Genomic DNA, 20,181 nt, shown 5'->3' with positions numbered 1-20,181 from the left:
CGCTGCTGCGGGAAGCATCTGCCCTGCTCCGGAGACTGGCAGCCTTTGCATCGCTCCAGCAATTAGCGGAGAGTCTTAAAACCTTGCCAGCTGCTTGAGGACCTCATCCTGAGTTCGTCAGGTTCTTTCTTAATGGCCTTATGCTGTGCTTTCCCAGGGCCAGCGGCAGAGGTGCGGGGTGGGGAGGTGAGCAGCAGCACGCATCCTACTCATCCTCTCCCCAGGCTTTCCCAAGGTTTTATGAGCAGCACATGCAGCACTCAGGGCTGGGAAGCCAGGGGCCTGGGGAGCTAGTAAAGCATGTTAGCTCCCCAGGCAGCCAAAACGTTGTACCTGTGAATGATTCACATCCCTCGTGCTGCAGGGTGAGAAAAGTCTGTCAAAACCAGTATAATGGCTCACAGGAGGAGATGCCTGCTGAATTCTCTGTCCGGCAGGCTCTCGGTTTCACCCAGGGCTCTGCACATCTCTCTCCCTTGCTTGCTCAGTTTGTGTCTCTCCCGGTCACTCTGGGCATGTGCTTCCCCTCCTGCCCTGTTTGCTGACCACTGGCCTGCTTTTTATTCAAAGATAAGCCTGCACATCTGCTCAGATGCACGGGGAGCCTGCAGCTCCGGGTGCCCACCCAGAGCAGTGCCAGGCTCCCAAACCCCCACAGGCACCCCGTGCCGCCGAGCTTCTCCCACCCTTGGGATAAACATGAATGGGATGGGTGTGAAGAACAGAGCAGACACGAGAGCAGAACTGCCCTTGAATTCACTTTCCCTGACATCACCCCACAGTGGGTGTATAGCTCCGGGGTGAGGATGGAAGGGAAAGTGTTAACTGCCCCCCTCCAGCAGCTGCAATCAACTGGTCTGACTGGGATTTGCTGGTGGCAGGGCTGGGCCAGCTGCAGGCCATATAAATACTGCAGGGAGGGGGGGGTTGGCTGGTTTGGGTGCTGCTCAGCTGCTAGGTGGGTTGTTGGGGCCAGAGTAATCCAGAGACGTCTGTGGTTCAGATGGTACCAGCGGAGGGGGTGGCGATGACGTCTCTCTCCCGGTAAGTCTGTCTGCTCTTGGTCTTTTTCTTCTGGCCTACTGTGGTATGTGTGTCCTCCTGTGGGCTCTCTACGAGGGAATCAGGAATGTGTGGCAATATGAAATGTCCTCCTTGCCCTTTTAGTGTCCCAGGTGCCTGCAAGCTCCGTATCCAGCCAGACCTGTGGCTGAACAGATTCACTAACAGCTTTCTTTTGTAATATCTCAGCTTGGAGGAGTTAATTATCTCCAAATATTGAAAAGGGCAGATGGATTTTGTAGGCTTTACTCGGCTGTGTAATTTTGGTGCCCCAGAGACGCTGCGTGGTCTGGCTGTGCTGAGTGACACGCAGTCGCGCCCAGGCGCAAATGTCACTTGAGTATATCACCTCCTTCCCCGCCTGCTCTGCCCACCGGGGAGAGCTGCCTCTGCCAGGATGTGCTGAGACTGCTAATGCTGCGCCGGCCATCTGAGGACGTGCTGGAGGCTGCCTTGCAAACCTCCACGCCGTGCTTGTAGCCAAGGCAGAGCTGCAAATCCAGTGCTTCTGGCTCGAGCCTGCGTGCAAATGTCAGGGCAGGCTTCTCTGCACATCCTGAGTGTGGATGCAGCGAGAGGCCTGTGGATCCCCAGGGGATGATGAGGAGCCCTTGCTCCAGCTGGCTGGAAGGCGGCCCCTCTCAGCCCCTCTTTCATCACTCCCCTTCCTTGAACCTCCTCTCCTGGGTTTTGGGGAACTGTGCTAATGCTCTGGCAGAGAAACGAGGGGTGGGGTGTGAAGCTTTCTGTCCCCGGGGGGTTTGTTCCACCCCTCTGGATCTGCTGTGTGCTTGCTGCTGGAGGTGGGCTCAGCCCCTCTCCCTGCCTGCTGCCTCTGCCTTAGTGGCATTTTTTTACATGGCCTGGGCTGCATCTGGGGACAGGGTTTTTGGTGTGATGCTCATGCCGGGGATAAACTCTCCTTCATTTTTATGTCTCCTCCAACTCCTTGTGCCTTGTTTCAAGCAGCGAAAGTTAAACGTGCCATCACATTATCAGCATGCTCAGCCCAGAAACTAAATAGAGATGTTCCTGGTGAACTCACTTTAATCTCCGTTTGTTTGCCAAGCAAAGCAATCTCCCCATGCAGTTATGGCTCTCAGAAGCTGTCGAGGTGGAGGTGACTGCTAAAAAGGAGACAGACGCAGATTTTTTTTTGTGCTGGGGTTTAATGCAGGAGGTGAACTTTGTGGGACTTTTGCAACACTCCACTTCTGTTTATAGGTAAAGGTTGACTTCTATGTTTGGGGGATCTGGGTCAAATAGCTAGTGGGGCTGTCTTCCAGGCTTTCCCAGTTGTTAGAGTTGATTGAATTGGACTGGGGAGGGCAGTGACCACAATGCTTCCCTCCGAGCCTCCAGCTGGTTTGACTTGCAATGCAAATGCCTTCTCCTGTCACCTCCTAATGATCCTTTTTCCCCTTGCGGGTGTATAATTTCCCCTAGAAGTCTCCAGTGAATGGTTTCCATCACAGTTATTTGTCCCTCTCTCTTCAAGTCTGTGGCAACTTCTATAGAATTGCAGACCTGGCATGATTTGGGGTGGGAGTAGATTGAATTGCAGTATTTCATCTCTGGCTGTCAAGTGAGCCTGCATTACCTTCTGTAGGGCTGACAGTAAGGAGGCATCAAACCTGCTGTAATCAGGAAAATGAGCTGACAGTGGCCCACTTTGCAGAACAGAGCTGTCTGCTCGGAGCCTGTGCTCTGGTCGAGCAGAGCAGCTCTTGGGCCGGCAGAGAGGGGACGGAGGAGGAGAAAGGAATGTTTGGCTCAGCACAGAGAGGGAGGAAGGGAGAGCAAATGCTCTGCTGGGGGATGCTATTGGAAAGACATCATAGAGGAGGAGTTCATAAATCCGTGGGGCTTCTCACGGCTGAGGCTTGATTCATCTGAACATCAAAGGAGAGAAAAAGCCCCTCTGAGAGAGGCTGTAGGAGTCGGGGGGGAGAGGGGGCAGCTGAGGCACTGGGGCCCTGCACCTCATCCCGAAACAAAGTGCTTTGAAACCCCTTGTAGCCAGCAGTGGAAAAAATCACCTGCAGGGTGTGCCTATGTGTGTCTGGGGTCTGATCCATGTCTCAAACGATGGCAGATGATATTGTAGTGCTAGCTGGAAATGCTGACAGCATTGGTGTGCTTCGTACAGTGCTCACCTGGGGCTGTGCGTGCAAAGGTGCAAACCCAGCCTGCTGGCTGCAAAGGCAGGGCTCTGGAGAAATGGCCCTGGCCTGCTTTCTCGCAGCCTTGGAGTTGCCAGAGTACTTCCCTTAGGCTTTCCCCAGTTTTGGTACTTGCCGTGTCTCCTGCTCCACGAGCAGCTCAGCAGGAGCACAGCTGCCTGTGTCCTCCTGCCTTGGAGGTGTCCCAGCAATGACAGCGGGATGAGCTCCTCTGCCTGCCCCTGAGCTGGGAAGTGCCTCCAGGGGGAAAGCTGCAGGATCTTGCCCTGGGGAACAGGGTTGTGTATTGCCAGCTTGATTCACAGGGTCGTGTAGATTGATGGGGGGCTTGGGGCATGGCTGGGCTGGACACTGAGCCTCGCTGAGGGGTCACTGATCCCATATATATTACAGTGAATTATTGAGCAGCAGAGCTACAGTCTCTCTATGTGCTGTGTGGGCAGAGCTCAAGTGTCCCAGGCTTTTTAGCTTAACTTGGGGAAAAATACTACAAAAATTCCCTGCATTGTGTAGAGCTTGCCGGCCTAAAGCTGTGTCTGGGTTGTGAGATGCTCCTTATCCCAGGACATCCTCGTGCTGTGTCAGCACAGGGATTTGCTCTGTTTTCCATTGCGGTGTGCAGGACAGCACATCTCCTCTGCCATCCTCTGTGGCACTGCAGGAGGCAGGTGCTGAAAGGAGGTGGCCGGGCTCACCGTGGCCAGGCTCTTGGGCTCCTGCCTCCTCTCCTGCCTTGGGCTGGTGTCAGGTCTGCTGATGGGAGAGGGCAGCCGTGACAGGCGATAAAGCACGTGCCGTGTTTATTGACCGCTGCTTCTGCAGGGGAACTAAACCTTTCCTCCCTGGGGGACTGTAAGGCTGATTGATACTTAGGCAACCTCTTGCTGTGCGTTTTTCTCCTCTCTGACAGCATTCCTGGAGCAGGCAGTGTGGGCAGAGGAGCTGCTACACAGAACGGCTGCTTTCCCTGAGCTCCAGTCCTGGCACAGGAACCCCTGCTGTGTTTTGGACAGGAGGGGACTGGTTTTCCCTCCTGGGGGAAGGAGAAGCTGGGTCTGTGCGGCAAAGTGTGGGTCCTGCAATGGGCATGGAGCCACAGGGGCTGTGTACCCCCCCTCCTCAGTATTTAGGTGGGTCAGGATGTGCTGTGATACTTGCACAGGGACTGGATTTCTGGTAGCTCCAGCATCTCAGGACCTAGGTGCAATGGGATGGAAAAGACCCTGTGCTTTTATGGAGCACATAGCTCAGTTTTTGCATGGCTGGATCTAGAGATGACAGTGTTAGGGGTACATCTAGTGCAGCTCCCATCACATTTCCCTAAATCCTAATGGGAAGAGCTGAGCAGTGGGTGTGGAAGCTCTGCAGTCCCTCTGGTGTCCCTCTGCATCTCTCCCCTCACCCATCAGATGAAGGAAGGGAAAGGATTCTCACTTCTGCCAGGACATGTTGCCCCATCATCCTAATGAGGTGTGAGGCAGGGTGTGAACCCAGGGTTTATGCCACTTTGAGTGTTAATGGTGCTGGTGGAAGAAAGCTGACTCAGCACAGGGCAAGCTGCTGGTGGGGGAATATTGGAAAGGGTCCACCTGGAATATACCTGGTCAGAGTTTGGATTAAAGCAGGAGGAATTGTAATCCTTGAGGTGCTCCCTCCCGTATCACAAAACCTGCAAAACATCCTGCTGGGGACAGCAAAAACCATTACTGATGTGACTTCTGCCCAGGCCCCAGCCTTTGGGTACAACACTGCCCTGAGCTGCTGGAGTTGCTTTTGTCCCACGGGCTGCAGCGAGATGCTGCATGGAGCCTAGCACATCTCCCAGCAGTTCTTCTCTGCTCCTCTTCTACTTTGCCAAAGTAGGGGAAGTAGTACTGGAGGAGAAGGCTGTATAAATCAACCTGCTTTATTGCCATGCACTGTTAAACTACTGCTGCATTTCACCCTGGAGATGGTTGCATTTCAGTGCAGGATGAATTGATTTCTGTATACCAAAGGTCAAATCCTGAGCTTCTGACTTAGTCCTTTCTTAGTCTGTACAAAGGCAAAATCCCCATTGAAGCAAGAATTTGGATATCAGCTGCTCTATAAATAACACAGAAGTAAGTGAGAACTAAGCCAGTCTCTGAAGCTTGCGAAGTGCTTGGGGATCCTCGGGAATGGATGGTCCTGGGTAACTTCTGATTTCGGCAGCAAAGGGAAGAACAGAGGCTTGGATCACAAAGTGGGAAGGCTTTTTCCTTTTCAGCTCTTCTGCAGCCTGACTTCTTCGCTTTGACAGAGGAATCCCTGAGAAGAGCAGCCTTGCTCTGAGCCATTTGGTCTCATCACCTCGCAGGAGCTTTTTAGTGCCGGGAGGATTCAAACGGGCAGGCATGCAGTAGGCAGGCGGATGAAATGTCTCGCGTTCCCCTGCACTTTGTTTCTCTGTATCCAGCTCTTTTTCTGAGTTTGGCTTTCTTTTCCCCAAGGGAGGCAGTTAGCTTAATGAGGTAGTGTTCCTCTGATTGTTTCTGGAGATGCAGGCGGTGCCCCATCTCTACTCCCTGCCTTGCTCGGATCCTGCCAGATAAATCATGCTGATTTAAAATTGATTGTTCTGGGATGTGGAAGAAAGTGGAGTGGGTGGATTTACCCCATTAGGGTGCATTGATCACCATTACTGCGTGTAATCAGGGTTAATCTCAGGATTAATTGGGGGGATTTGCTGATGGAAACGATTGGCAATTTGTGTTAGTTACTGCTCTATTCGCCTCTAATGGCTTAATCAGATTACAAATTAAAAGTGGCTTCTTCCAGAGAATCTCCCTGGACTTCAGTGGCAACAGCCAGAGCAAGAGGAGAGAGGCGCATCCAGAGCATATGGTTTGCAGCTCCGAGCTAAATTACCGGGACAGGAGGATGGATAGAGAGCCAGGCCGGGTGCCCGCGGCTGGGCTGCAGAGGCTCTGGTGCCTGCTCTACCCATGGCACCTGAGCTGGGAACAGCAAATGCATGGTGGTGATGTGTTATGTTCAAGCATTTATCTGGGCAGGGGGGAAACCCACCCTTAGCCTGGCTTTTGTGTGCTGTAGAGACACTTCTGGAGAGGCACAGGGTGCTCTGCGGGCTGGGACCAGCAGAAGCAGCACTTGGGCTCTTTCAAAACAGGGATAAACTTTAAGAGGTAACGGGCAGAATTTCAACTCAGAGCAAATCATTAAAATAACAGTGATTCTGCAGCAAATAAATTAAGGCTGATGAGCTGAGACTGGTAAAACTAATGATAGGAAGGAGTCCTGTCCTGGAAAGAGATTTGTCTAGTGGGAACTGAGCTGAAAGCATCTGAACTCTATTAGCTCCGTAGATTATAAAGCCAGCAGGGTCTGCCCATGAGCATCTCCGCTGGAAGGATGCGGGAGAGGAGTCCTGCAGCAGTGCCATTCATCTCACCCAGGGATCCAGCACCTACTGGCCAGGCCAGAAATGGGGAGAATTAGGTACTGTCAAGCCCAGCTCTTCTGCGAGAAGGCACAAAATACATCTTCTGGAAGTGTGCTACCATCCATTTACCTCAACAGATGGGGCTGGTTATAAGTGGGGAGGGCTCAGTCTCACCTCATTCCTAATCTGGGCTGATATCGATTGAGTTTTGGGTATGTGACAGTCAGACACAAGTGTTGGAGATTTATTTATTCAGCTATTTATAAAGACATTAGCAAATGTGAAGGAAGAAAAGAAAGTGGATGTTTCAAGTGGCTGCTGACAAGTTAGAGCAGTTTAATAAATCACTTGCAATAAACTACTTCACGTGCAGAGAGCAACACCATGGACTTCTTTAATAAGCCATTCATGATGGAACAGGCAACACTTTAAAGAACAGAAATTCATTTGTGGGGCTTGTTGGTGTGCTCTGACTGTTCCATGCTGTAAATTGCTTGCCAGGTATGTCTGCGTTTGTGCATGCTGAGACTGTGTGTAAATCTTAGGTTTGCAACTCCTGGGGAGGGCATCTCTGCCAGGAGCTGCTCCTCATCAATTAAAAGCGGAGCAGGAAGGGGTAGCTCATTCCTTGCTGACACTCCCCTGTTTTTCCACAACCACCTTATCTCCCATCGAGCCAGCTGAGACGAAGCTCTTTTAAAGGGAGTGTATCAGGCAGCCACGTACTTTAGTTGTTGCTCTAAAACACATCTCATTTAGGATTAGGTAATGGCACTCCCTGCTTTTAGCATATCCAGCAGAGGCAGCTGCTGCTTGTCACTTTTTCCAAGCCTTTGAAACACAGCAGCTCGAGCTGCGGCAGGGCACGGCTGGCCAAAGGACTGGCATTTGTGGAAGGAAGAGGTAAATACCAGGGATGGACTCCAGCGAGCCAAAAGACGTGTTTGGACTCAGGAGGAGGGGGCTGCTGGGGGTGCTGGAGGCAGGATGCTGCCTGCTGGGTTTACGAAGGTGTGGGTCACTGGATCCAGCTCCTCTGGTGGGTTTCAGCAGGTCTGTTCCCATGCTGAGCAGCAGTGTGGCTGCAGCTCAGCCCGAGAAACGCCCCCAAAACCTGGCTGGATGCTGGTGGAGGTGAGCACGGCTGCGGAAGGGTCATGGTGCCTGCTGCATCAGAAAGCTCAGGAGAAAGCCTGGCCTTCTGGTGCCTATTGTATCCAGGGGGAAAAGAAGGAAAACTTTCTTTATTTTTTGTCTTCATATTTGGCTTAGACCGGGGGATCAACAACGTGCTTTGTGCACGCCAGGCTTTTAAATGGACCTGATGCAGGCTTCGGAAATGTCAGGCATTGTTCCGTCTATCCTGGAGCATTTGTATGAAAAGGTGAAAAAACCCTGTTCAAATAGAGGCGAGACTATCTGACTTGACTTTGAACACTGCTTTTGTTATTGTGCTCCTCAGGCTATGTGGTGTTTTATGAAGGCTTTGCAAGAAATTGCAATAAATATCTTCTGTTTTTAATGTACATGCCTTCTTAAATGCAAACAAAAAGGGAGGAGGAGGTCAGTGGTCATTCCTTATTTTTGTTTGCTAGCAGACTAAGTATTCCAGAGACAAAGTACAACCAGGATCTGTGGAAACGGATATTATTTCCTGGGTGGAAAGAGTAAGAAATCCTAAAAAAAACAAACACAAAACCCCTACATCAGTATTTTTTTAGCATCTACATGCTGGCATATGGCGTGTACAGGAACGACACCTTTCACTCCTCACAACGTTGGCTTCGAGGAGATACAACTGTCTGAGCCATTCTCCTCTGCCAGGTGCAATTCCTGAAACCCCTTGGCAAGAGCTAGTGGGGCTGCTCTGTTATTTGTTTTTTACTGTTTCTTTATTAAAAAGCTCCAGATGCAGGCAGGCTTGCTTTGTTCTGTGCTTTATTGGTGCCTCTGCTCCCCCGTCTGATAAATGGATTGTCTGAGGCTTGAACTGGGTGCTCCATTTGACTTCCCTGCTTCTGTGCATTTTTTCCATGGCTTTAATCTTTCAATCTCTCTTGCAGTCAGCCAGGTAACTTGCCACAACACGCTGGTGGTTGCCCACTGCTAACCTGTGCCTGAAGGCTCCTTGCCACGCAATTAACAGAGCCAAGGCAGTGTGTCTGGGGAGGCAGCTGGAGATGGCTCACCCTGAGAAGAGGGCTTGCTGGGTGCTGGGGACACCTCCAAACCAGTGATGTTCTCTGCTGCAAGACGTTCCAAAATAGCTCTTTGCAGCTTGAAGCACTGGTTATGTTGGGAGGGAGGCTGCCTGTTTTCCAGGACAGCAGCTTGGCTCATATGTGTCAAGAAGGCACTGCCTGGCCAACAGCACCCCTCTGACATCCCAGCAGTGTTGTGAGCCCCCCCCCCGGGGACTTCACCGTCCTCTGCCTCGCAGCAGGCCATGGCTTTCACTGGGCTAGGCAGGTCAAAAGCTGCCTTTCTTCTGTGCCCCTGCTGCTGTCCACTGTTCTTGGAGATGTGGGGAACAGGGCTCAGCACCAGCTCCTGCTGCCACAGCTTTGCTTCCGTGGCCAAAAGAGCCCTTGGCTGCCCGCTTAGTGGGTAAGCCACATGTTTTTATGGTTGTGATTATCGCTCTGTGTTCCTCTCTCCCTTTTGGAGGCTTAAGAGAAAGCATTCAGAAAACAGTTTTGGTGCTTGGCAAGGCGGCTGGAGACCCCATCTGTTGCTTCTTACATTGTTAAGCTGCTCTTTGCTTCCCATGCCAGCCTGGTTTCTGTTAAATGAAGCCTCACCAGGTCATGAGAGCCAAGCAGCTCCTAAATTAGTGAAGACATTAATCAGGTCCCATTTGGATTAGTGCAGGGTGTCTATGCCCTCACCCTCCCCTCCATAAATTAAGCAGGTTTTATATCTTCAAGGCTCCTCTGGAATTGTGTCCTCTCTGCCCTCCACCCCCTTCTCAATTGCTGGTGACAAGTATACACAGCTTAATTGGTTGGCATGGAAAAGGGCTGACATTAATTGGCTGTGTTTGGCATGCAGACTTCCCATCTTGCAGCGCCTCCCAGGGATCTTATCAATCCCATCTCCGAGACCAGCAGCTCCTAAGCTCGGCTGCCAGCTAGATGGGTTTTGATTCTTTGCTTCTGATGATTGAGATTTTGCTTGGCTTTCTGGCACTCTGGCTGGGGAAGAGCAGTTTTCACACTGCAGCTGGCAGCTCCTGTGCTCGGTGTATGAGGGTGGAGGGGATCTGCAGGCATCGCCTCCCACCGCTCCGCAGGGCAGGTGGTGAGTGGGCACCAGCCTTCTGCCTTGCACCTCTCCCTTCCTGGGTGTCCAGCCGAATTTCAATGTAATGCACCCTATATACTTGCATAAGGTTAGAAAATGAGCTGTAGATTAACATTTTTGGAAGCTGAGGATGTATGTGGGGATGTATATGTTGGGTTTCTGACAAGTTTCAATAGGTGGTTAACTTTAAAGGACAAATTCAGCAGTTCCTCATCCTGTTTTTTTATCCCTCCCCTTACCTGATTAATTCTTAGCCCATCTTCATAATTAACAGTGTGAAAGGCAGCAGCTGTCCCTCCTCTTCAAACAATCTTTTACCATCAGGGAACAATACTTGTACTGGGATGAACAGGAACTTTCTGGTAGCTCTAACTATAAAAATAATTTGATGCTTTTTTTATTACCTGGTTATGACTGCCTGCTTTCACTGTATGTACTTAATAGGGTCCTAAATAGCCATGAATCCCTCCTTGGTGCAATCAACAGTGCTGTATCAGTATTGGTGTCCACACTTAATAGTGTTTAAAGCATTCAAGTAGGATTACAAAGCAAAACGATTGCCCAGTGGAGGACTCCAGCAGCAGGGCTCGGAGGGCGAGCAGCTGGGGGTGGTGGTTGGTGTGGCTCTGTGCATGTGATTGCGTTGCAGAATTCCACTGATCACCTCTGGGAAGTGATAAAATTCTTTAATTCAAACGTGCAAAATCTTCCCTTCCATTGTTCTTCAAACTGGACTTGTACTTTATTAAGATGATTTGGGGCTGAAAATGAAAGTCAGCAAAAAAGAAGGTTCCGAAGGTGAGGTGGCCACCTTCAGACACCTGCAGTGCTCGTTACCTCTGGTTTCCTGTGGGACAGGCACCTTTCCTGCCCTGATTTCCAGGGAGAAAAGGCCAGGAGAAAACAGACCCACTGACATCACATGAGTTGGTGGCAGATTTGGAACAAAACCTTTAACAGCCTAAAAGATTTGAAGATAATTAGACTTTACAAGTTCTGTGAACAGGGGTAGTTGGAGTGAAGAGAGCAAGCAAGCTCTTAGCAGCTAATTAAAGCTGGGACCTGGCTCTTCCTTAGAAGCTGTGGAGGAGATGGATGTTACAAAGGCCCAGCCAGAAGCAAAGGTTCATTTCACGGGTTAATTTTGTTCTCCCATGCCAAATGCAAGACCTTTGTAGACAGTCTGGCCCTGAGGAGTGGGGACTACCATGGAATTACAGTGAATTTTCAGAGATGGGGCACCCTCCTTTGCTGCAATGGCACGTTCTTACCTGATGCCTTCTCCTTAGGTTGTTTCTGCAGCCAAGAAAACCACCTCCGATGGCAGCAGCAGGACTGCTGCGGGCCAGGATCGTGCCTGTGACCCTTCAGCTCCCCTCTCCCTGCCCCATGGCTGTGGTGGCTGGCAGCTGTGCTGCCCAGGGAACCCCCGTCCTTTCTGGGGCTTTCCCTGAGGAGCTGCCATCTCAACACACCTTCACTTCAGGGAACTTAACAATATTCAGCCACAGCTCTCTTTATTACTGTGATCCCTGGCTCTCAGCAGCGTGTACCAGGAGCCTTTTTCCCTGCAGTGTTTATGCACTTTAGCTATTTGCAGGATGTTGTCATCTCGCCCTTTGGTTACTGCTTGCTTAAAGTAGGCAGATGCTGCACTTAAAATACTTCTGTCTGGATTCCTCCAGCCTCTGGATCATTATAGCCTCCCCTTAAACTCTTCTCAGTGTATCAATATCTTTTCTAGTAATTACATGCTTAAAGAGCATGCAATAGCCCCGGTTTTAATACACCCTCTCCAGCCCAGTATAAACACACAGCAACTTGTATACAGAAAACAAACCAAAAGCCTTACTCGGAAAGCTTTCCACTCCATCCACAGCTATCTCTCTTGGGGAGTGAATGAGAAAGAGCACATGCTGCGACTGACAGGCTCTCGGCGTCTCTTAGAGCGCTGTTGGACCGTGTTCAACAGCTAATGGCAGCGACGGTGGTGGAAGGACGCGGGGCAGCAAGCCCGGCTCGCCTCCCTGTCTGATCCCTCGTTGGTTGGAGATTGTCAGAGCAGCCTTTCTGGGGATGCAACATCAAATGGGAATTGATTTTTGGTTTAATAGTCTAAATGCACTGTAGGAACTTATACCAAAGGAAAAAAGTTCTCCCAGCATCTCCCTGTGACCACGGGCTGATGAGGCACTGCTGCTCCCCTGTACCAGGGGACTTGGGGTCCTGGTGTCTGAAGACCACCAGTTCTCACCATTTCAGCACAAATGAAGATAAGCATCCACGAGGAGGTTAATGATGCCTGATCCTTGCTGTGGGACTGTGCTGGTCCTTGAAGGCTGCCCCGTTTTCTCATGGCCAGTGCTGGTGAGTGCCGACAACATCCTGCCCTGAACGGTGAAGAAGCCAAGCTTGCTGGTACAACCTTGCCATCAACCAGTGTGGGGAGATGGGCTGTGGAGCCTGCCAGGCCCTCCCACACTGGGCATCCATCCTCTGTCAGAGGGAAATGCAGCTCAGAAGTGTCACTTCTTGGTGCTGGTGGGCCAGGAACACCCCAGAGCCCAAGGAGCAAATCGTCCTTTGGAAGTGACCTCGGGACGGGCTTGTCCCAGGGCTGCCAGCCTGCCCCTTCCACCAGCACTGACTTCCTGGCTGAGGGATGGGAAGAGCAGCACAGGGGAAATATCCCTGGTGTCAGGTGCTTGCAAATGCTGGGGTTTGCTGGTGCGTGCCCTGCTGGAGGGCTGTTCTTCACTGAGATAACATTGTTTTTTACCAAGGGTTTCAGTTTCCTCCAAGCGTAACTCACTTTGCTGTTAAGACCTGAATCTCTGCTGATAAAGGAAGACTGAGCTCACAAAAATATAAAGTTTCCAGAAGGTAATTGGAGAACCTCCTCCGTGCCTTGCACTTACCATCAGCAGGGCCTGCTCCTGCTTCTGCAAGGTGTCCTGCTCAGAGCACAGTGAGGCAGGGACCCCAGCAGAGCATCCTGTTTGCAGGGGGCAGCTGTGGTCAATGACTCTTCCAGGACAGCAGCGCTGTTCCAACAGGCCAGCATCCCTGAAATCCCAGGAGATGCTCTGTGACTTTACATCACTCTGGTTTTCACACTGAGGACTGGGAGCTTGAGGTGACTCCTTCCTCCTTTAGCGCATACAAAGAGCTCTCAGGTGAGTTTTTGCTGTAAGAAATGCCTTTTTATATGGCATTCCTTGTTAACATAGTTCTTAACCTTTGCCCTAAATTAGAGTGTGATCTAAATGACAGATACTATCTGTTTTTATGATACTACTCATTTTTTCTTAATCAGATATTAACCTTCATTGCTTTTGCAATGCAAAGGCATTATTGCAGATGAGTGACCAGTCCCAAGCATTTCAAAAGTCCGGATAATCTGAAAAGAAAATGGGTCCAGCAGGAGAATTGCCCCATGAGGAGGGAGATGAACCAAAGGGTGGAGAGGGAAGGAGAGATCTGAGGGTGTGACTGTACTGCCTTTGTCCATCTGACACAGACAAACGTGTCTTTTTCTCTCTCAAATCTTTCTTTTGGAGTAACAAATTCTTGCCCCTTTCATACATGTGTAGCAGGTGAAACACATGGAAACAGGCTGCTAAAGGCAGACAAAACTCAGTTAACTTTTGAGTCAAATTGCTCACTTAGTAACCAAAGTTTTCAGAGTGGCTTTTTTTTTGGAAGATTTGTGTTGATCTGGGGAGAGGAGGCAAGTCTCTCCCTCTCCATCAACTTCTGCAATTAGGGAGGTTTTCATTCTGAGTGCTGGTAATGTGGGGCCATCTGTATTGGCTCCAGCAGGTCCTGTTCCCCAGCTCCTGTGCTTAATTGCACTTCCATTGGCAACTTAAGCAGTCCCTGCACGTGTTTCAAATGAACTCCCCACTTCAGGCTGGTTTTACAGATCACCTTTGTGTGATTGGCAATTAAAACCCTTTTCAGCTGAGGGAGAACTGCTGCCTGACTTTCAGCTTGTATCTCCCTCCTTCAGCTTGCTCTGCCTTTTGCATTTTCTAATATTCGCTCAGGTTCTTATCTATTGCACAGGCCCCACTGAGGAGCTGTTTGCCTCTTCCCCTGATGGGAAGCATGCCTTTTGGGAGAGCAGCTGGGTTTTCCCTGCAGAACAGGACATCTCCAGCTGTGCGGCAGATCTGCCTGGCTCTTAGGTGCTTGCGTGGATCAGAGGCGGAGGTGAGCACAAAGGGGGATGGAGAGCAAAGGAGGGCAGGCTGAGCCCAGTGGTAAATCCATCCCCTGAAGCTGCAGTGCAAACAGGAAATGATCTCTTAACGCTGTGCACCTGCATCTCCAGGAATAACATCCAAAAGGGGCCCAAGCCCGCAGCAGGGTCCAGAGGAATGGCGCTCTCGAGTCCAATGGCAGGGATTTTTAAGACTCCTTGGCCAGCTCCAGTCCTCGCTCAGCTTCTGGTTCCTGCCTTGCACCTCTGCCAGATGCATGCTCCCTTTCCCTCTCCTACTGTAAAGGATTTCTCTGCTGCAGAAAAGCACCGAGGTGGCAGCTCTGGGAGCTTGGGGCTGGCGGTGCCTGGCTGCCCGGCGCAGCAGCACCGGTGTGCTTCGTGCAAGGCTGGTGCGTGAGGACAGTGATGTTGCTGAGGGCTTTCAGCAGCCAGGTCTGACCTGGAACCATCAACACAGTGAGCTCACAGCTCCTGGCTATCCCCTGCCAAAGCTCCTCATCGGAAATAAAACGTGTGCACGGATGAAAATGTGCTTATCCTGAGGCTGGGACGGCTGCGGCCAGCCCTGTGTGGAGCCGCCCCGGCTTAGCCAGACACCACCAGCCGGGATGGGAATGTCAACAGGACTGAAAACAGTGGGACAGATCTCCTGCCCAGCCAGGAATCTGGTTGGGCTGCTGTGAGGCGGGTGGGTGTCAGCACTCACACTATGTGCAGGTGAGGTGTCACCCAGCTGAGGTGCCTCCCGAAGCACAGGTCCTACCAGGTCTGCTGGCTCTTTCCTTCGGGAGTGACACGAATTAAAGTGTCTTTAAAGATCTGGTGCTGAGGGTTTCCCCTGACCCTGGAGGATCTGACAGGACTTGAAAGGCTGGGGAGCTGCAGCTGAACTCACAGCGGAAGGAAGGTGATTCCCTGTCAGCCAGACTCGCTGGTTCAAAGACGAATACACTCCCCTGTAATCACTGCTTTGCCAGGAGCTTCACCTTTCCTTTGCGGTGCAGGCAGCATCCACACAAAGCAGAGCCTGACCTTCAGAGGGATGTGGAGCACTCTGGTGTTGCAGCCACTTCCAAGCCAGAGTCCTCCCCAGTGCTGTGAGAGCGAGGTCGGGCGGTGTTCCCAAATCCACTGCACTTGCCCTACAGATGTGGAGGAAGAAAGGGGGCAGAGTGCCTCTGGCAGTGGAGACCTAAAGCTTGGAAAAGCCTGAAAGAAATTGCCTGCAGCTGCTTCTGCAGCATGCTGAAATGCGAGACATGACAGTACTTTTTGATTGCAGGGGGGTGGGAGAGGTGTTTTCTGGAGGCTTGCTTCCCCTGTCCCACGGGGGTGTCCAACAGGGTGACTGTGGGATTTAGCTCTGTGATGGGGGGATTAGGCGTTCCTCAACAAAGACGGTTTCACATTTTTTCTCCCTGATTTACCACTCGGTGCTCTCCTTCCCTGAACAGAAATCGTCTCGCTCAGCCCCCTTCCAGTTACAGCGTTATAAGGGTTTACAGCCCAGCGTCCTTTTCTAGTGTATTTGCCTTGATTTAATGCTTTGATTTGAAAGTTATTTTTTACAATAAGAGAAAGATGGTCCATGCCAAAAAAAGCAGTTTCATAAAATGCTGAACATGACTTGCATTCTGTAATTGCAAACCTGAGAGACTTGGAGTAATTGACATTTTGGATGTATTGCAGAGTATCGTATTTAATCTTGAAAAGCAGGTTCCAGGCAAAGGAGGCAACTGCCAAACCAAACTCAGACTCCTCGCCGGGTTCCTACCATAACTCATTTTCAAATCCATTCAGCACAGTCCTGAACCCAAATGTTTACGTTTTTGATTTGCTAAGATAATATTCCTGGGTCACCGAAACTGTTTGTCAGGGAGCGTCTCGAAGAGACAGCCGGACTTGGGGATGCGCTGGCTCAAATATCATAGGCGTGCGAGGGTCCTAGCGCTTTCTGGCTCTATGATGAGATCCTGGAGAATCGCATCTGTCTCTCAGGAATGCAGTTGCCCTGCTGCATGGGATGACAGTGATATCTCGCCTTGTTGTCCACTTGCTCTCACATCGCCTGCCAGATGTCGGCGTCGAGGTTCGCGGCTCCGCGCTGTAAGCGCAGAGTGTGCAGGCTCCTGCTTGAGGGGGCTGAGGGGCCGTGTCGGTGGCTTTTGTGCTGCCAGGATATCCATTCGCGAGTGTGTGAAATTGCATAAATGTGGGACCGGACACAAATTAAATTTCACAGGAGTGTGACTCAGTGTATGTGTATTTTTGTCAGTGCATGACTTCAGTGTGTGTGTAATTTTATAAATGTGTAGGATGTGACTGATGCTTGGTAAATGCGTCTAAGGCGGGAGAAGCGTTGCAGAGGCAAGCCAAACTTCCAAGTTAACCCACGGGTTCTCCTTTTCCTTTGTCTACAAGTGCAGCTTCTGTAAAGTATCTGTCCCACATTATCGTGGTTTACAGCCCAGCTATAAACATTTGCTTCTGTTTGAAATACAACAAATATAAGCGGAAATCTGCTCTCTGCTTTATGCGTCCCGGTAAAAGATACCAGTTGAAGTTTTTAAAAAGGCCAGCCCTCTTCTTGCAAACAGTGTGTTTACATTGCCACAGATTCCAGTGGAGCGAATACTAATTTACAACGGTGCAAATGAAAAGAAAGCAGAAAGCCCAGGAATGTAAGACGGAATTATACACCCCGACCATGGAAATGAAGACGCAGCCCTGGCACCACAGCTCTGAAAGCACCGGCTGAGCCGCATTCATAGCGGGCCAAGTTGTGACTCTGACGCGGGTGGGCTGAGGCCAGCCCTGGAGCTGGTGGTCAGAAAGGTCTCCCTGTGGGGCTGTGAGGGCCATGAGCTGCTTCTCCTGAGCAAGCTCATCGGCTTTGTGCCATGCTTGTTTGTTGTAACAGCTCTCAGCATTGTCAGGATTGGGACTGTGCTGAATTTGGTGCTATACGCATGTGCTGGGGATGCTGCCCTTGGCCTCGGGGGGCTCCCAGGCCTTGTCAGGGTGCGAGGGGAAGGGGAAGGAATCCATCCCTTCCTTTTGCAGGGATGGATTTTCCAGCAGTGCTGCCAGCATGGTTTGGGGATGATTTGGGGGTCAAGGCTGGCATCGATGGGGAAGGGTTATTATTTGCCCAGCTGCACATCTTTATTCATAACGTGCCCATTGTTCTTAACATTTTGCATATTTCATTGTGAGAAATGGGGCGGGAAGGGGGGTAGCAGTCGCCGCATCTCTGGGAGTTCGGCTGCTCTTTTATTTCCTCCAAGGCAGGCTGCCGCGGGAGCCCGTGGCTGTCAGGATGTTCACATCTGTTCCTGATTTGTGGACAATGGAGCACCATCCACTCGCTGCACATGTACGGTCTGTGACAACTTGACAGCCTGCCCAGGAATTCAGACCGAGCGGTTACTATCCAAAGCCATCAGCGTTGTCTGATCCAACATTAGAAGCGGGGAGGGAGGGGTTCGTTATTTCAAAGAGAGGGAAATAAAAGTTGCCTTTTTTTTTTCTTTTTTCATTGGCACTTGTGATGAGTAGCATTAGAGACTCCCTTTATCTGGCAAGAGGGGGTCTTTGGAGCACGAGCAACAGGAGCTGGTACGCTTCAAAGCTGGCCCTGCCATGGGAGGGGAGGTGGGCAGGAGTAGGTTCAGCCTCTGCAGCTCATTCTGGAAGAAAATATCTGCTCCTACAATTATCTGTCTTGCAGGAGAGAGGTTCTCCATCTGCCCCTCTCCGTGTACAGGAGCAATCCAGTGTGGCACATCCTGCCCATGCAGCAAGGCAGGGGGATGCAGATTCCTTGGAGTCTGTTGCTTCTCATCTCCTCCTTTGGCTTGAGACAGGCATCCCAAACTGCAGTGTGTGCTGTACCCCCTTCCCCCTACATCACCCCAGTGCCAGCCCAGTGCAAGGACAGCAACAAGCAGGAGAAATGGAGGGCCTGGCCAAGAGTGGGGCAGAGAAGGTGACAGCTCCATGTGCGTGCTCTGGGGCTGCCTTCCTGCTCCGCGGCACGCGAGCTGCGTGGCTTCATCTCCTTCTGCGCAGCAATTGGGTGTAAGTAGGTCTGAGCAAGCCTGACAAAATACAAGGGACCTAAATTACATTACCTTGCACACCAACTCTGAATCTGACCTTGGGGATTAATTAGATAAACAACAATCTTGTACTGTACCTTATATAAATGTACAAGCAAGGCACCATTAAGGATTACCTTGTCACTAACCTAAGCCCTTAGTGATTTAATTAGACAATTAGAGGGTGCTTGGGAATGCTCTCGTAGTAACCAGAGATATTAACACCATTTGTATTTATATTTAATGGCATTGCAGAAGGGATTTTAATTATTCTGAGTCTTACTTGTCTTTAAACTTCCGAAGAGGAAATTCTCCCCTGACTGTAACAGTCTCGCAGGTGCTGGCGCAAGCATTGACTAGGGCAGGTCCAAGGGCCAAGCCCCTTTCCACTGGGAACCAGTGTTGCTCCTAGGAAGAAGGCTGTTTTGTTAAGATGGGGTGGGATTTGCTGGTCCCTAGGTGAGGGCAAGAGGGGAAAACAGCCCCCGGTGTGCTGCCTCCTGAGTAGCAGTAAGTACCGAAGCTGCGTCCTGTGGTAATGACTGCACAGCGGAAAGGTTTGCGCGATGGTGCTTAGGATGGCAAAATCAATGACACGCTCAATAACTGTACATGGAAGAGTGATCGGCATGTTTCGTGGTCCTTGGCAGGCTGTAATGGAGTGGGATGTTTATTGGCACTGCAGCCAAGGTGTTCGATAGGGCCTCCCTTCGTCAGGCAAGGCAAACTCTGTCCTGCTCTGGTCCTCTGCAGAGTCCCGACTACCAGTGGCCACACGGCAGCTCAGTGATATCCGATGCAATCTGGTGACTGGGGGAAAGCCTTCAGCTCACTTCAGCTCCAACCTAATTTAGGATATGAGCTGGAATCCCTGAAGGAGAGGAGTCTTTGTCTCAGCACAGGGTAGGTCTCAGCCTCTTCATCAATAGCAGCCACGTGCCCTTTCTTCCTGCCTTCCTAAAGATGCCATTCTTGCAATCTCTCTGCCAATAATTGTATTTTCACTGTATTACAGCCCCAGTAATACAATTAAGCCTAAATAATATAGATGAAGTGGAGAGTAATCTGATTTGCTAACTAATGCTTGAGTCAACTAGATTTTTTTCCTGTTTTCCTCAATCTACAGTTGACTAAACCCACAGCCATTCCTCCACTCCCTGCCCTTCAGTGAAATGTGGATGCAGAGGGATGGCTGATTCATCAGAGAGATGCAGCCAGCCTTCCAAAAAATGAGAGGGCATTTGTTTTGGTTTTCTACGTGGAAGGGACTGGAATCCTCCTGGGAGCTATGCATGAGGCAGCGAATGGGATGTCCTCAGATAATCAAAGACAATGAGGAGAAGTGGGGTCAACGATCCGTTCAATGAAAGCATAAGGCAAATGATATATTGAGCAGCTCCGGAGCGCGGTGATTTGACAACAGACCACACTGAGCCATCTGGGCAGGAGGCAGGGTGGGAGTGCCGGGGTGCGAGACGGGCACCGTGGGTGGGCTTCGGGGGCTGCAGGCACCGCCGGCTGCTCGACACGGGCATGCACGCAGCCGAGGCATTGGGGTTACATGGAAGAGGTGCCTTTGCTGGCCTCCTAATGAAAGAAAAATCCTCTTTGGAATCTAGAGGGGGGATGTTCATGTATGGCCTGGTTTTCTGGGAGCTGATTAGCTGGATGTGAGCTCGGTGGGCTGAAGCAGCGGGTTATTGCAGCCATTCAGGGTCAGGACTTTGGTATGTTGTGTCGCTCTTTTCCATTTGCAAAGAGCGAAAATATGAGAGCAGACCTCAAAAAACCTGTGTAAATAAGAAATAAGAAAGGAAAAATAAAACCGCAGGGAACAGCTTCCCCTCACATGCTTTGCTCTGCCTTTTTTAGGCAAATCTG

At 50.8% G+C, this 20,181-nt stretch overlaps 2 long non-coding RNA genes across 3 annotated transcripts; one reads left to right on the top strand and one right to left on the bottom strand.

The window, feature by feature from the left end:
• Positions 1-940: 940 nt before the first annotated feature.
• LOC121077449 lies at positions 941-14,171 on the bottom strand. Its single transcript, XR_005824049.1, has 3 exons — positions 14,039-14,171; positions 10,000-10,005; positions 941-1,038 (listed from the first exon to the last, which is right to left on the bottom strand). It is a non-coding gene; the product is annotated as an uncharacterized LOC121077449 (long non-coding RNA).
• On the top strand, positions 948-15,826 carry LOC121077450. Of its 2 annotated transcripts, none has more exons than XR_005824050.1 (2): positions 948-1,044; positions 14,041-15,826. It is a non-coding gene; the product is annotated as an uncharacterized LOC121077450 (long non-coding RNA). The 2 variants fall into 2 exon arrangements; XR_005824051.1 differs by lacking the exon at positions 948-1,044 and adding an exon at positions 11,259-13,148.
• Positions 15,827-20,181: the final 4,355 nt, after the last annotated feature.

Source organism: Cygnus olor, chromosome 13, assembly GCF_009769625.2.
Source record: "Cygnus olor isolate bCygOlo1 chromosome 13, bCygOlo1.pri.v2, whole genome shotgun sequence".
NCBI lineage: Eukaryota > Metazoa > Chordata > Aves > Anseriformes > Anatidae > Cygnus > Cygnus olor.
The sequence above is the reverse complement of the archived record's forward strand: the minus strand, read 5'-3'. Positions and strand labels throughout refer to the sequence as shown.